At 35.2% G+C, this 13,462-nt stretch overlaps 1 pseudogene; it reads left to right on the plus strand.

Moving 5' to 3' along the window:
* The first annotated feature begins 3,041 nt into the window (after positions 1-3,041).
* On the plus strand, positions 3,042-4,735 carry LOC147280061 (uncharacterized; annotated as a pseudogene).
* The last annotated feature ends 8,727 nt before the right edge of the window (positions 4,736-13,462 follow it).

The raw sequence follows: 13,462 nt of genomic DNA on the forward strand, positions 1-13,462 counted from the left end.
TTTTTTATTTCCTTATCTACCCTTTTTTGCACTTATTTCCTTATCAAGTAAGAACTTTTTTGTTCCCTACTACTTCACATAGTTTATAACTTACTCCTACAGATGCACTAGCACGTGAAGACCACACGTGCAAGAAGATAAGTAAAGCCTCACTTCTATCTGAGCCTACAAAAGCAGCAAAACAAGTTAGTAAAAAGCCAAATACAAGAACATATGCAACAACATATAAACACATGCAACAACATAAAAAGTGCTGATGCAAACACAGCCTATATGCAACAACATATCACGTGAAGAGCAAATATAAGAAAACAAGGGAGCAGATATGCATAAAACATCAATTTATGTTGTAATTCAGCATCTATAAATAGGGGAAGCTTTTCATTATTCAGTACGATTCTTCAAGTCATCAGATATCTCTTGTAATAGCTTTCAACTGTATCTCATACTTTGTATACACCATTTATGTAATAAAATTTCCAGTTACCAATACATTTTCCAAAAACTCTCTATATCTTTAGTTCATATTTAAATTTTAGTTTTTGGTTTTAACTAGAGGACTTCTAGTCTAAAACAGAGAAACACTACTATAAATATACGATTATTCTATTAAATCAGGTCCTTATATTAGTCTTTAGAGCTCCTTGACTCTCCAAGACCCTCTCTACAAGAACATATGCAACAACATATGAACACATGCAATATTTGGAATACTTGTCAAAACAAAACTTAGAAAAAATACGGGGTCTCACAACTCAACTTCCCACTACACCTCTAAATGGCCATTACGAATAAGAATTTAAATTTTCTATGAAATTTGGGTTAGGTCGTTACATACCAAACACCAGAATGGGAATCGAAGTCATTTCCTAACCTCGATTCCATAATTGCTCCAAACGCTGGAATGGAAATTCCAATACCATTCCATTCAAAGGTGTGAGACCCTATATTTTTTTAAGTTTTATTTCAAAAAATATATTTAAAGATTTTGCAAATTTATTTGAGAAATAAAAGGTTTTAGATTTATTTTTAATTTTTTTTTTAAATTGGGCTTGACCCTAAAGTTGATTTTTCATATTATTGGGCTTTTGATTTTGACTTTGGGCCCGTTGGAAAGATCTCGAGCTCACGAGTTCATAGACGCAAACTATGCGTCAATCCGAGTTACGGGCTTTTGATTAAAAGCTTGTAAAGACTTGAGAGATTTAGAGAGAAAAATCTGAAAGTGTATTGATATATTTTCTGTAATGAATGAATGAATAATGCGTGAACTGTACATAAGATGGGTATATAACCAGAGCTAACCAAACTGATTCTTAAGACTTGCTAACAGAACCAACCAAAATATTACACCTGGCAGTCTATTAATAAAGGCAACTAACTAATTACTAACTAATATTAACACCCTCCCTCAGCTTGATGGTTGGGTCCAAGCATTAAGCTGGAACAAAGATAGGAATGTTGAGGTGAGCAAAGGCCCTTGGTGAAGACATCAGCAAGCTGCTCAGCAGAAGAGACAAATTGTAACACCAGAGAACCAGCTTTCACATTTTCCCTAGTGAAATAAATATCCACTTCAATGTGTTTAAGCTTGGAGTTATGAATAGGATTTGATGTAAGTGCCAATGCAGAGATATTATCACAATATAAGATAGGTGTAGAGGGCAAAGAAATTTGCAAATCTGCAAGCAAGTTCTTAAGCCATAAGATCTCTGAGGTAGTATCTGCCATGCTTCTATATTCTGCCTCAGTGGAGGAGCGAGAGACTGCATTTTGCTTATTACTACACCAGGAAATAGGAGAGCCATTAAGAAGAATGACAAACCCTGTAGTAGACCTTCTGTCATTAGGGTCACATGCCCAATCTGCATCACAATAGGCTTGCAAAGTATCAAACAATCCTGCAGAAACACATGTCCAGTCTGTATCATAGTAGCCCTGCAAGGTAGCATTCTGTAAGGTAGCAGAACTTGAGCTTCCTCCTTTGTATGTAATCCCATAGGTCAATGTACCATGTAGATCCTTTTGACTGCTATGAGGTGCTGATCTGTAGGATTCTGCATAAACTGGCACACATTATTGACACTATAAACAATATCTGGCCTGGTGAATGTCAAATACTGCAGGCACCCTACCAAATTCCTATAAAGAGATATGTCACTGTCAGAGAGACAAGCACCCTCATCTTTTAAAAGCTTCACACCAAATTGACAAGGTGTAACATGAGTATGACAAGTATCCATGCCTGCCTTATGTATGATTTCCTTGGCATATTGCTGTTGAGAAACAAACAAACCATCATTCAAATATTGAATCTGCAAGCCCATAAAATAATGTAAATCCCCAAGGTCTTTCATATCAAATTCCCTTTGTAACTCATGTTTAACTAGCTGAATATCACTCTCAGAATTTCCAATAATGATGATATCATCAACATACAAGAGTAGATAAACTCGAGATGACTCAACAATTTTAACAAACAATGATGGATCTGCATAGGAAGGACTAAATCCCAAAGAAGGTAAATGAGCTGTGAATCTCTCATTCCAAGCTCGAGGGGCTTGCTTAAGACCATATAATGATTTTGCCAGCTTACACACATAAGTAGGATGAATGGAATCCTCAAAACCCCTGGTTGACACATATAGACCTCTTCCTTCAACAGACCATGTAAGAAAGCATTTTTAACATCTAATTGATCGATGTAATTTCCATCCAAAATGAGCTGCCAATCCTAGAATGGTCCTAACTGTGGTATGCCTAACCATAGGACTAAAAGTCTCATCATAATCAACACCTTGCTCTTGACTAAAACATCTAGCAATAAATAAAAATAAATTAAATACATATATACCGTCGGTAGCGGTTTACCAACGTTAATGAATGTTTAACACCGCACTCATCACCGCTTATGGTCGAATTAGTATACTTACCGACACTGACGATGCGGTCACCTATCGGATCGGTTTCTGTTGGAACGAAATGGCCGATAATGGTGGTTGCATTGGTTTTTTTGGTTTACCGACCCATCCCTATGTGCAGCCTATTGCATTAATCTAATGCTAGAAGATATTAGCAAGATGAAAGTTTTTTATGATATTATTCGAAAAGCTAAGAATGTAGCGAAGTACATCTACGGGCATGCATGGGTTCTTGCTTTGATGAGAAGCTTCACCAATAATACGGAGATTATTCGTCCAGCTGTAACACACTTTGCCACTACCTTTCTCACTCTTCAAAGCACGTACAAGCAAAGACAAGCTCTTATTCAAATGTTTTCCTCCAAAGAATGGTGTGAGAGTAAGTATGCCAAAACCCATGAAGGTATTGTGGCTTGTAAGAATATACTATTTGATGCACACTTTTGGCCTTATATTACCTTTTGCATCAAAAGTGTTGTGCCACTAAGTTCTATATTAAGAGAGGTTGATTTAGAAGAAAGACCATCCATGAGGTATATTTATGAACTTATGGATGCTGCAAAAAAGAAGATTGAATTCAATTATGGCAAAGTGGAAAAAAAAAGTATAAACCAATTTGAAAGAGAATAGACAATAGATGGACTCCACAACTTCACCAACCTTTGCATGTAGCGGGTTATTATTTGAATCCACAATTGTGTTATGAAGAATCTTTCTCAAACGTTCAAGAAGTGAGGAATGGGTTATATGCTTGCATAGATAGGATGTTAGATGAAGGAGATGACCGTGTTAATGCTGATTACCAGTTGGACATGTATGATCGTGCAGAAGAACAATTTGGAAGTGATATGGCAATGAAATCTAAGAAAAAGCACTAACCAGGTTTTAATTCTCTAGCATATTCTTTAACTTTTAGTAATTTAATTGTTAAGAAATAAGAACTTAAGAGTATAACTCTTTGATTCATTTAGTGAGTTTGTGGATGCATTATGGGAAGGAGACACCTGAGTTGATGAAGTTTGTCATTCGAGTTCTTGGCCTTACTTGTAGTGCATTTGGGTGTAAGAGGAATTGGAGCACATTTGACTTGGTAAAGTTGTTTTCCAAATCTTAAAGTGAACATGTCACTTTTTTTAGCCTTAAATGTACGTTTATAATTTTTATGTTTTAATGTTTGATTTAGATCCATACAAAGAGAATAAATAGACTTAAACACATGAGGCTAAATTCTCTAGTCTTTGCCAAGTACAATCTTGCTTTGAGGGAACAAAACATTAGAAGGATAAGAAATGTTGATCCCATATTAGTGGATGATATTGACTCTGATGATGAATGGATAACCGAGAGAAAAGAACTCGTTCTTCCAATCAAACCTAATTAGCTTGAGGAGTAAGAACAAGCTTTAGATGTTGGTGCCATAAGGAATGTGCCAATTCCAACATATGAAAGTAGACTACCAACTAGAGAGCCAATTCCTTGTGATCCTATTCCTACTAGTGACATTAATCCCAGTATTCCTAGTCCTCAACCTCGTGCTCCTATTACATATAAACGAAAAAGTGGTGAAAGCTCAAGTGAGTATGAAATTTGGAGTGGGTGTTTATTTTTCACCTTAACATCAAATGGTCTTTTAAGTTTGCCATATTTCATTCTTATGCCTATGTAATGATAGAGGGAAAAGCAAGGCCCCAAGAAATGGGAGGCTTGTTGAAGAAGATGATTTAAATTTCATGGACGAGCTTTTGAATTATGAATCTTACTTTCATCCTTTGGGTGGTGCTCTTCTTGATGATGAGGAGGAGTGGAATGAATGAAGTGTATTTTCTTTTGTCTTTTGTGATTGTGAATGATCTTTCTTTGGATTCTTTAATTTTAATTAGTTCAAAATTATGGTTGAGTGACTTTTATTATTATGTTTTGTTATATTATTATATTTATGTTTATTATAAATATTCGAGTCTCAAAAAACTTACGTCTCATAAAGCTTAACCTAAAACACGTCGCTCTACGCGTTAGCAATTTAAAACCTTGATGGTAAGTTTGAGTGGTTGCGCCATGAGTGATTTGGTACAAGAAACCGCCTATGACCCATATACACAGTCTTATTTGCATTTTGGACAAGCAAATTCTCCCTTTGTAATACATTCAGCTAGATTTCCATATGCTGAAAAATCATTTATTGTCTATAACAAAATGGCTTTCAAGTTGAACAAGGAATTGTAGTACAGGTTCTCCAATCTCCTTGGACAACTTTCAAAGAAAGTTCCTACATTCTATTTACAAGCCTAATTATTAAAGGCAAAATACTAAAATTAGATATCACATAAAAAACAAAAACTTGTATATATTGATGTTTGCATCTTTTTGCAACAATTTTCAAAACAGCTACAACAAAGCAAACCGATAAATTACCATAAGGTCAAATTCTTTTTCTTATATGCTAGTCTAAAGAAAAAAATAGGATTCACATGGTTCACATTCAAAATGCAAACACCATCATAATTCAGAATAGAATGGTTCTTGAACTTCTGAAGCTGGCTTATAATTTCGTCCACAAATTTAATTGAACCCCCAAATCGGCTTACACTCATACTTTAGAAAAACACAAAATTAGTTCAAATAAACAACCAAAAATTCGTTTTTGCAATAACAATGGTTTAAAAAAAAATTCAAACCTTTACTGCTCGCCTTGATTCTTTTTTTGAACCCATGCCTAATCCTCTGCAGATGATCCAACATATATGAAAATGGTGTATCAATTGTGTTTGGTACTTACATAGCTTCAAACTATGATTAATGAATTCAATATTGAAAACCCACTCTTAGGAAGACTTCCAAACCCATAAATGTGATACACTACCCAAAAACCCACTCCCATAAATGTAATACACTATCCATAAACCCTCTCCCATAAACATGATACGCTACACATAAAATAAGGAACGACATATTTCAGGTGGATTGGGGTGTTCTGAGGTGAGTAGCATATTTTGTAAAAATTAAAAACTAATGGTCCATTTTTATTTGACGTGGAGTGCTGACTGTAACATTGGATTTCATTTAGAATTTTAAAATGCATAAGGTTTTAGTTTCTATAACTTGAAATTGGAGGACCGATTTGGAAGCCTCCCATATATATATATATATATATATTCCCAACTTCTTCATTCAGTTATTTGGTGTGAATTTTTTTTATGCTATATAGTCTTCCTTCTCAATCAGTCCAAATTAAAGTGAGTTCTTTTACAACTAAACCAAATTTCAGTTTCTGGTAATAGGAGCAATAAATTTTTTTATTTACATCAACAACTAGTTACGTTATAGTGTGATTAAGAAAACCAACTCATTTCAATTTCGTTAGTATAGAAGCAACCAATAAGCATGGTTTATTTGCTAGTTGCCTACAAAGTAAGTATTAAATAATTTAACCAACTAGTACACAAACGAAAATGAAGATGGTGCCTTAGAAATGCACCTGCCTAACACTTTAGTGGGGCTACATCTTGTCAACGTACGTCAAACTGAGTTTTCATCCTAGGCCGCCACCAAAGCTAAAGAGTAGTTCCAATTGCCTCTAAGCCACCTCATTTTGTACAACTATCAGTACATTAATGGATGTACTAAGTAGATTACTAACTTACAAGAGTTGCTTAAGGAGACTAAGAGTTAGGAAAATATTGGTTGCTATTGTGCAGTATTTTTGTAGTGCTAGCAGTAAGTACATTACTCTCCTAATATACTTTCACAACAACATTTTCGTTGTCTATTCCAAACTGGGTGTCTCAAACCTCTAAATTTGATGAAAGTAAGATATGTTATACAGTTAAGGGTCTATATAGAAACATGAGATTCCAACACCATTCACCATTCAAAGGTTTTGAAGCTTAACATGAGAGTTTGAGAGAAATAGTGAGAGGATGGATATATGTTGGTGAACATGAAATCGTCTGAGAAACGGTGAGAGCCAGGTCGATGAAGGTGAGGAAGGAGCTGAGGGACATATTGAACAGAAATGGCGGTGTGGAAGATCCTCGAAGAATTCTGTAACCACCACGAAGAAGGAGAATGAGGAACACATTCAATGTTGAAGAAGAAAAAGAAAAAGAAGAGGATGGATGAAATTGTGAGAGTGTGTGGCTAGTTTGGTGGTAGGTAAGGCTTGTATTTCAGCAAAATTTGCAGTCCCGCGCACGCATTGGAGACAAATATTTTGGCTAATATTTTTTTAATTGGCCAAATTTTCCATGGCGTTGAAAGAATGCCCTAGAATTCAAGTATCCATGACAATGCTTGTGACACCCCAAAACTTGGGTACGTCACAACGACATCTATTCTGAAAATATTTTCGTGTTATATTCCCCAATATTTCCAAAGGTTAAACATTTGTATTTTAGAACTGGCTAGGATCAGAGTTGAAATTAGCAGCGGAATATAAGTCGAAACTCATTTTGAAAGATTAATTTAAGACCAACCCCTTAGAGTCACTTATAAATAAAAATAACCTCGAAAGATATTTGAGAAATAGTTAATGAGCCTAAAACAATAGTAAAATAGTTTATAAGTCGAAATATAAAACAAACAAGACACATCTACCCACTGAAGCGCTCACTATCATATTTTCCTCGTTCTGCCTTCTCATCCCAGTTACCCTGCAAAACAATCTACTACACCATGGAATGATGTACCGAGTAACATGAAAAATCCAGTGAGCTATAAAGCTCATGTCAGAGAAATCAACACATGCTTAGACATGTACTAAATTACCCAAAAAATTTCATATATCATGGCAGATATGCACATAACCAAATACAATCCTAGGAATTCTGTTTCCGAATTTGAAACCTAGGTTATCACATTCATCATAACAAGCATATATAATGCTCAACAAGTACAAGTCACAATCCACGCATATGAATGATGCATACCTGAATTATCTGAAGTAGATTCAAAGTACCTGAAACCATGAAGTACCAACATACTACCCAATTTGGGCCCACAGAGTCATCACACCTTAAGAACATAGCCTGTACAACAAAAAGGCACCATCAACCGACCTAAATGGTCCACTAGGATACCAATCTCCCATGATCCGACGACCGATCTATGTTCGCCAACTACTCTTTCCTCAAGTCATCAGTAAATACTGAACTAGTAGCGAGAGTATTCATTTCTTGTTAAATACCACCTAGACTGGCCTCCCTAACGAAAGATCGACTAGTCTGTCCGTAATACCCCTTTAGAGGTTTAGGGGATCGAAACCCAAGGTCATCATCGTAACCTCTTACTCTTAGGTTGTCAACTAATCTAGACCCAACCAGCCCATCAAACTATAACTCGGCCCAAACAATCCATTGAGAACACAATTTCTAAATAAAAAACGTTTTCCTATGTTATAGTCAATTAACGGAGTCTTTTTTACTTTTTAGAAATACTTTACAGTGGATATCAGACCAAAGACACCTCCGTTGATCTGACGATACCAGAGAGTCTAGATAATCTCCTATTGATTAGACCCGTAACAGTTTTTTATATTAAAAATCAGATCTTCATATATTGACTATAGTAACACCAGAAACGTAGCTTATTAAGAAACGTGCAAAAGCATACAATCACAGCAAATAGTTCTCAAACAGACATTTATTACCATAATAACCGAGTAATTATTAAATCAAATATGATGTCCGATTATGCCAATTGTGGGATCACACTTCAAACAAACAAAAATTCATATGAAATTCTAGAGTGTGCCCTAGTTCATTCCAATTAATTAACAACACATAAAATAACAATGTTATGTATTAATTAATCCAGTTATTGAGTGTATTATCCAATTCTCTTTAGTTCTTGCAGTCCAAAAAAAGCATTGTTTGTACCAAAAAAAAGCACTTGGGCTATTTTGGCCTAAAAGTAAGTTTGTTGGCCAATTTTCGTGTTTGGACAAGAAAATGTTGTTAGCTCATTTTTACTCGTTTTGTGGCAAAAAATAGTTGGCCAGTATGCCCTTGTTTCATTGGCCAAGAGTTTATGGCCAAGAAGAATTGATGGTTAACTCATCGTGGGCCAATGGGTGTTTTGACCCATTTCCCTTTAATTTGTGGTTTAAGGGCCAATGATTGTTTAGGATTACTGGTAGATATGGCCCAAGATCCAAAGAAAGTTTTTAAGGCCAACGACAGAGCCATGAAATGGATGAGCCCATATTTTAATAAAGGGTTGGTAAAAATTTTCACGGCTCATTCACGCGACCAACTCCGAAAAATGAGTCCAAGATCACAAGGGAACCAAGTCAAGGAATGAGTTCAACAATGGAAATGATTTTTATCCTCATTAATGATGAAATTCAATCCAAGATCCTCTTAGAATCCAACTTTGGAAAGAATTCGGAAAGTTTGGTGAACGAGTTACCTAGTTGGACAAGAACTCAATACGAATCAAGCAAGGACTCCTACTATGAAAAGAATTTCAATCCTCATCAATGACAAAAATTGGCCGCTAAAAAAAAATATCAGAAGTTCGAGTCCTACTCAAACTAGGAGAAGGAAGATGATTTCGGGCCAAGAAATGGCCCATTGTGGTATCGATTTATTTTATGCATTTTTGTTTCATGCAATTTGATTGTTTTTATTTCAATTTTTGTCCAAGTTCTTTACTTAATACATAGATGTTTATTTTGTTTATTGTTCTTTTTAACATTAAGGTTGATTTGATTGGCAACGATAACATTGAGTTTTATTATAGTTTCATCATCCATAGCTACTTTTATCTTTTTGGCCGATTTCATCATTGCATTCACGAGTTCAACAACACCGTTCTAAGGAGGCCGAGACGTGACTCGGACTCCGATTCCGATTAAAGGCCTTGTCGCCGAGGCTTAAAAAGAACCTAGGCCAAGATTGGTTCCTAGCTCGGCTTCACAATCATTTTGATTCGATTTCAGATTTAGGCGCAAAACTCCAATATCACCATCCCAATTCTATTGAGTCTAGTTTGAGGCCCAATAGTGGCACGCCCCACACACTCACATCCAAACAAACCAAAATTCACTTTTAGCCAATCTTGGCAACAATTATGTATCAAAGACACTTGCCCTGAAAATACTTGAGACATCAACGCCTGTCGCGAGTGTGTTAAAATTCCAAATACATCCAAACAAGTACAATGTACACACCAGTTTACATACTAGCCAAAATGTCCAACAAAATTAATTATGAATCCTATTTGATTAAAAAATAACACAAATAAATACGTTTACTAGGTGTAAGTCTTAGCCTAATAGCTAAGGGGACAAGTAGTCAAACAAGTGGAGTCTTTAACCCCTAACTCAATGATTTGCAGTTCAATCACTTACAAATATATAACAATCACACATCTGCCCTATCAGTGGAGCGTAACTGGCAAGTCAAATGCCGATTCATATAGTCAGAGTATAACTACACATCCACCCCATCAACAAAGCATAACCGGCAACTAAACATGTCGTCCATAGTACAATCACATATCTGCTCAATCAACAGAGCAATCCGGCATCTACAGTGCCATCACATCGGTCTCGGGTACCATTTCAATATACAAATCCATTCACAAATTAGGATACATTAAAATATTAACAGAGAGTGTAGATGTATACATCAATTCACATATTGATCAGAATATTCAATAACGCAATAATGGTAATGTAATTTAGTATCAATCCAAACCACACGATCCGTATAATTGGATTGGCACAGAATCAAGAAATATATCTCAATTATAAATATACAGGCATTTCCTGCAAATCATACAAGACAGAAGGCCAGTGGTTCACCCACCTAAGTTTCGAGCAAAACCTTAGTTTGCTCGTAAAACACCACCACCTCATGAGATCGACCAATAAACGAACCGTTCCTCGAGAGTCACGTAAAATGACCTTTTTACCCTTACAAAAAGAGTATAATTAACAAGAGAATAATCTAAGAAAATTTTAACAGAACCTCAACTAGGGTTAAAAGATTACCTAAGGCTTTCGGGGTCGAAGCCTAATTTATGCAGAGCTTTGGCACGGAAACCTCCTAAATGATAGAGCTCATCACCACGAGTGCATAAACGAAAACGGTTCGCCAATCGGACCTCTAGAACTTTAGTTATGATCAAAAGAAAAAAAAAATTATTTAGAAAGTAAAGCTAGAGAAAGAAGCTTTCTAACTTAGAAAATAGAGGACATTCTAGAGAAACCTCTTATAATTCAAGTTTGGTGTGAATGAAAATGATGGAGTGGAGAGGTATTTATAGGTGGGTGAGGTAAATTCAATGGCTATGATTGATTTAGGATGAATGGCTAGGATTTAGTGGAAGAATTTAGATCCGGCCAGATATAAAAATAATTTTTTTTGAATTAATTTAATTCAAAAAATAAAAGGATCTAGAGTGTTCTTTTTGTTGGGCCATTTAGGTTTAAAAATATAATGGGCTTTCCCAAAAAAATTGGGAAAGTGCAGCCTAAAAGAGAGGGACATAGGCTCGGCTTGGGTCAAGGCTCATCGTCCAATCAAGGTGTGCTACATAACACCAAGTTAACTTTCTTTATATTCCCAACTTTTCAAAATAAATTCCAATAAATCAAAATAACTCACAAAAAATTCAAATAATTCTAGAAAAAATTCTAAAAAATTACCAAAAATAGAATTAAGTCCAAAATAAATTTGGCAAAATTCTCGGGGTGTCATAGTGTTCCTTTTGCCATTAATTTTATGACATTTGTGCGTGGTCATGGTTTAGTCAAAGTATCCATGGCTTTGAAAAAATGTCATCATGTTTTAAAATTTTTATGGGGCAGTATCCACGTCATTGTTTCATTATTCAATTGTGTTTTTGCTTGAATGTCATAATTAACAACCTATATGTTGCATTCCATAGCGTTTTGTTTTAAAACGCCATAATAGTACCTTTTCATGACATTTATTTTTAAAATTCCATTAATCAAATGTCATGAAAAGTCAACTTTGTTGTAGTGGGGTTAAAGGAGAATAAAAAAAAAAACCAAATATGTCAAGGGCCGCGTATAAAGCAAGCATTTAGTGTTGGCATTCTATGTGTACCCTTAAACCCACTCATCTTCCATTTTATATGTTTGCTTGTTCAAAGTATGTACATATAGTGAATAAAGCTACTCATGCGATAATAGAATTATAAAAATTTTCTAACAAATATGGTATTCTACCAAGACCATTTCCCCTTAAAACCTATTCTTGGTCATTTTCCTTTTAAAACCTTAAAAACTTTTAAAAGGGGAAATATGCTCAAATTACATACCATCATACATCATACTCCTACATTTGAATACACTCATCTTCTAGTTTTTAATTTGAATATAAGTGTTCTTTGCAAAGAAAAATATACACCTCCTACAACCAATCAAACGGGCAGTAAATAATTAGAACTTTCTAGCCTAAGCTGATTGATTTGTTATATAGTTGGCTGAGATGTGATATAAATTAGGTTGTGGAATTGCAAGTTTAAGCTAACCTACCTTGGGATATGAGAAAATCTTACAAAATTTCTATTTTATCAATGAGAACTTCATTTCTTGATAACACTTGGTCTTGTCTAATTACTTTAACTTTATTAACCATATAAATCTTTAATTTTCTTTCCTCAATATCTTCAAACTTCTAGGTAGTACATACCTAATCACGAAAACAAGAATTTCTAAAGCATACACATAAATGAAAAAAAACAATAACTAAGAAAAATCAATACTAAGAAAAAATCCTAGCAGATCCAAAAAACAAAGAACTAGGCCTGGAGAACTTGAAAAAGATTGAAAACCGAAATCCGGGAGAAATCTGGAACTTAAGTTATTGAAAAGCTTGTGATTGACTTGTGAGATGTGTTGATAGAGAGCTTTTCCTTCTAATGTCTTGCTTTATATAGTGATCAACCCTTAGGATTAAGAAACCATCTCCTACTTGATTTTGGACTTCTATTTCCTTTTTTATCTTTTCCTTTCTTTATGCCCAAGTCACTGAATTTTTGCCTTATCTTAATTTAGTACTCCTATCCTGCCAAGGATTCTCGACCGAAAAGGAAACTTTCTTTAAACATGTTATGACAGTCCAAGCCTTTCTGTAACATGTCGTGGGCTTCAACTTCAACCATAAGTGGGCTTTGCTTATGAAATTGAGCTTGGTCGTGACCTCGGCCCAAAAAACAAGGTGTAAACGGGATTACTACGCACCGATTTAGCGTGCCTCGCCATCTTGTATTGTATTGTCAGCTACTATGGCTACACATTTGAGCTTAAGTCGAGTATCATTCAACTTCTTCCATCATTCTATGGTTTTGACAAAGAAGATCCATATAAGCATGAAAAAGACTTTTTTGAAATCAGTAAAACTTGCCAGTACCAGAATTTCTTAGCAAACTCCGTTCGATTGCGTCTATTTCCATTCTCTTTGAAAGACAAGGCAAAGACATGGCTCAATTCTTTGGAGGTAGGATCTATACCACTTGGGATCAGTTGTCTAAGAAATTCAAGAACAAATTCTTCCCAGTTCACATGATTC

This window comes from Dryas octopetala, chromosome 7 (genome assembly GCF_963921425.1).
Source record: "Dryas octopetala chromosome 7, drDryOcto1.1, whole genome shotgun sequence".
NCBI lineage: Eukaryota > Viridiplantae > Streptophyta > Magnoliopsida > Rosales > Rosaceae > Dryas > Dryas octopetala.